Source organism: Mustela lutreola, chromosome 2 (genome assembly GCF_030435805.1).
Source record: "Mustela lutreola isolate mMusLut2 chromosome 2, mMusLut2.pri, whole genome shotgun sequence".
NCBI lineage: Eukaryota > Metazoa > Chordata > Mammalia > Carnivora > Mustelidae > Mustela > Mustela lutreola.
This window is the reverse complement of record NC_081291.1, coordinates 4,678,745-4,683,229: the sequence shown is the minus strand read 5'-3', so window position 1 is coordinate 4,683,229 and position 4,485 is coordinate 4,678,745. Positions and strand designations below refer to the sequence as shown.

Here is a 4,485-nt window from a genome sequence, read left to right as displayed (position 1 = left end):
GTTCCTTGCCTTTCTGGGTGTTGAGGCCTAACACAGGCTGTGCGTACAATTTAGAAACCCGTGTTCCTTGCGGAGGGAGGGTTGCAGCCTCCTGGTGTTGAGGACAGAGCAGTGGACACGACCCGCTCAAGGGGCTTACAGTCTGGGGTGGGGGGCCGGTCAGGGAGAGGGCTGAGTCACTGGACAGTTTCATCACAGGGCCTTGACCTAGTCTGGGAAGTCAGGGACAGGTGACTGGAGCAGTAGGCGACGGGCAGCAGGCCCAGGCGAGGGGACAGCACCTGCAGAGGCTGGCGGGCGGGAAAACGTGGGCAGACCCACAAGAGCTCGCAGCGGAGACTGGACACGTAATGACTGCTTTATGCCACACCCTCGTCCAAGGCTTCTGTGGACGCTCATTCCTATCAAAAAGCCTGTGAGACACAGAGAGGCTAAGTCACTTGCACAGGGCCACACAGCAGATAAGTTGGGAGACTCGGGACTCAAAACAGCAACAGTCTGATGTCGGACTGATGTCGTAGCTGTGCTTTCCCACCAGCGGCACTGCCCCCTTGCATCTGGACTCCCTGCACCCAAATCTTTTGAACTTGCCCCCTTTGTTGTGTGATCCTAGATAAGTGGTTTCACCTGTTTCCCAGCCTGTGAAAGGGGTGGGGGGCGGTCCCACGAGGTCACCGAGTATGGCCCAGGATAATGCTGGGAGTGACTCAGCACAGCCTAGCTTTTTGTGAACTGCAGTGGGCTTTGAGGAATGACCTCTGATTGGGGACGGACCTGAACGTGTGCGCGACACACACACACACACACACACACACATACACACACACACACACACACACGGGCAGCTCTGGAGATGGGGCTCTCCCCTTCCTGTTCCAGCACACCCTTCAGCTAGAGTGCCCAGAGCCCCTTTTGGAACTCTGGGAGGTACTTCTTTGGGGAGGGGGGCACAGGCGGGGGACAATGGGTAGAAAATTGGGCTGGGGTCAAGGCTTCCTGCAAACGGAAGCAAGCTTAACGGGCACAGGTGAATAAATAGCCCTGCCAGACAGGGAAGTGGGGAGGCATTGCAGACTGAGGAAGTTACGTGGAGGCAGAGGAGCCCAGAATAGCCTGGCAGTCCCACTGCAGGGCTGGCTGGAGCTGGGAAGGGGCAGGGGGAGGGGGGGAGAAGCTGGCAGAAGCCCCAGGACGCAGACGCGGTTGGACTTCTAACCGGTGCCTGCAGAAGCTGAGGAAAAGTTCAATGCAGGGAAGGACATGGCTGTACAGGATCGAGGTTTTACTCCCCGCGAGTGCGGGGCTGGGCAGGGTTGTGGCTCCCCAAAGATGTCCGCGTCCAGTCCGTGGAACCTGCCAATGTCATAGTTTGTGACAAAAGGCACTTTGCAGTGGTGATTCAGTGAAAGACCCTGAGACGGGAGGTGATCCTGGATTGCCCAGTGTCAGCACAAGGATCCTTGCAAGAGGTCCATCCGAGACGGAGGGGGACAAGAAAACTTGCCCGGAGGAGTGTACTGTGGGGCTGGAGGGACGGAGGGGCCACAAGCCTCGAGTGGAGTGGCCTCTAGAAGCGGAAAAGGCTGGAAGAGGATTCCTCCCCTGGAGCCTCCTGAAGGAAATGAAGGAACACAGGCCTGCCTATACCTTGATTGCAGACATCTGCCCCCACCCCCAGACCTGTAAGATAATAAAGGGGTTATTTTCAGCCACCAAGTTTATGGTCATTTGTTACAGCAGCGGTCAGAAGCTCATACAGTTTAGGAACATGAACTCTGGACCCCAGCTCTTGCCAGCTGGGGGATATTGTGCAAGTGGTCAAAGCCCTCCGTTTCTTGGTCTGCAAAACAAGGTTGGTGGGATAAGGCGCTGCGTCTGGGTCTCACGGAGCCTTTCGCCTCGTTCCTGCGTATTCCTGTTTTCGACATCACGATGCCGTAGGATTGCGAATCTGGGTTTTTAGACAAGGTCCCCAGTTGCTGTAGAGCATGTGGTCTGGAAGCAATGAGCCTGCAGCAGGGAAACCGCGGACCACAGGGGTAAGAGAGGGGACAGACTGGGACAGAGAATGCAGGGGCCACGGAGGAAGGGGAGACCTTGGCTTGCGGACCTGGCGGGGCTGTCCCGGAAGTAAGGCACGAAGCGGGAGGAGCAGGTGTTGGAAAAATAAACACACAGTCCAGGTGTGCGGGACACCAGGCTGAGCATTCTGTCTGCTGATGCCACCAGCTTGTCACCCCAAGACTCAGAGAGAAGTTCCATGGTTGTGATGGTCCAGTTTACAGATTAGGAACTGGGGCTGGGAGGTCAAAAGCCTCTGGCCCTGTATCCTCCAAGGCGGGGGCGGGGGTGGGGGTGGGGGGGCGCGGCTAGAGGGGGCCTCTGCAGACTGCGAGTGAGGCGGTGCGGGGGTGGGGGCGGGGGAAAAGGAGTCAAGGGGCAGAGGAGACTCAACCAGGCCAAGTTTACTTTCAAGTTAATGAGTAATAAGTAGTGAGAAGGGGAAGCTCGGGTTGCACGGTGAGCGGAGGGAAATTCTCAGAAAGCAGTATAGCAAAGACCCCATTCTGGAAGTGGGAGGCCAGGAGGGAGCGGTAGTCCCTGCCATTCCTGGGCCCGACAGTGCCTCTGAAGGGTCAGAGGTGAGGGGCGGGGGGAGGCGGGGAGGTAACCCGCACTCCAGCAGGTGTGGGGGGGGGAGCACCTCCCCCCACCCAGAATTCATGGCCACTTCCTTCTCCTTCTTCTCTCCTTGCCCTTCCAGCTAGGGTGGCCTGACGTGACCCAGGACACCCAGCTCCGTCTGCACTGTGCGGATAAACAGCAAATGCTCTGTTGGTCCCAGAAACCAACCGCACCCAGCTCAGGCAGCCTGGTTCTCCCTCCCTCCCTCCGTGGAATGCTGGGCAGGGTGCACCAGCCGACCAGAAGTCCCATCCCGAAGCCTCCTCCTCTGTCTCCCCTGCTGCCTTATCTTGCCTGTCATCCTCCTGCACTTCTGGGCAGAAGTGCCCACCCCAGGAAGAAGCCTCAGAGAATTCTTTCCTAACAAACGCTGTTCTGCATTTACCTTCATCGCTCTGGTCACTTCCTAGCAATCGGGGACAGGACCCTTCCCAGACATCCACCACCATGGGCATAAAGTGTATAAGCCCAGGGCTCTGAAGCATCTTAGCACCTCTCCTTGTCAAAACAGCAGGAGCTATCATCCATCCGATCCAGTCCTTCGGCAGGATTAACGGAGACTCAGGGAAAGAAGGCACCAGGCCTGGAAGGGAGGCAGAGGCCAGCAGCAACACCTGCCCAAGACGGTCAAAGAGCGCCAATGTTTAAGGCTGTGATTAATCGAGGAACTAGGGTAGGGTTGGGGTAGAGCAAGGGCATAGAGGGAGGGATGGGGGGTTGGGAGATCCTAGCAGGTTCCCCGTCCTGTGTCAGAAGTCTGTTCTCGACTCTGGACAGTAAGCAGGCATTGCCCTCTCCTTGCTTCTTCCAAAGAAAGGGTGTTGCAATCAAAACAGATAGGGGCCAAGTTTGTTCTGTTTCTGCTCGCCTCCCCCGACTCCAGGCATGCCAGCAGAGCCAGGAAAGGAGCGTGGTTTACAGGAAGTCTGCACGGAGCTCCCCTTTAACCCCTTCCTTTGGACTCTGGAAACCAGCCCTTCAGAGATGGGGACCCTCCAAACCAGTTGCCAACTGCACCCCGGACTTCACAAACCCCTTACCCCGGATGCACAGGCTTGCTGGGAATCCAACAGATGCACATCAAAATGACGCCCAGGCAAAAAATGCAAAGCTTTGCCAACAGGTCGTCATGGCGAGGCAGTGGGGAAATCAGCAATTTCCTGCAGAGTCAGCAAGAATGTAAATCAATACAGTCATGGAGGGAAATACAGAAATATCTGGCGAGATTATTCGCGTACATGAGTCCCCTTTGATCCAGGGTTACGTGCTTTCATGGCAAGAGCGACCCCGCGTAGTGAGCGCCATCGATAACCTCACTTTACCTGGGGAAACTGAGGCTCGGGGTGGCTATTCGTCAGGTGGCCAAAGTTGACCACTACTAGAAAGGGTGGCAGGCTCAACATGACTCACTGGAGAAAACTCGGCTCGGCTCGTAACCATGCAACTCGGTCCGCGGGAAAGGCGGGTTCCTTTCGCACACGTGCGGCGATTGCCTCAAAGAACAGGAGGCTCTCTTGGCACTGATATTAAACAATCTCTAAGGGACATTGTTTGTGAAAAAGCAAGGTGTGACCCAGGCAGGGAGACCCGGAAGTACAGGACGCAGAGAACACTGATCACTTGTTTTCAAAACTCCCCAACGCTTACCAATGCGTAAGGTGCCTCTGGAAGGAACCAGAAGTTCAACCGTACTGTGATATTTGAGACCTGGAAGTTGGCCAACAGGAAAAGGAGGAAAGTGACCTTTGCCCTGTACACCTCCTTGCATCTCTTAGCCGTTGAACCATTTGAGGATATCAG

General features: G+C 56.1%; 1 long non-coding RNA gene across 1 annotated transcript; it reads left to right on the top strand.

Annotated features, from left to right (window-relative positions):
- Positions 1-1,951: 1,951 nt before the first annotated feature.
- LOC131823391 (uncharacterized) lies at positions 1,952-4,485 on the top strand. Its single transcript, XR_009350562.1, has 3 exons — positions 1,952-2,039; positions 2,769-3,358; positions 3,569-4,485. It is a non-coding gene; the product is annotated as an uncharacterized LOC131823391 (long non-coding RNA).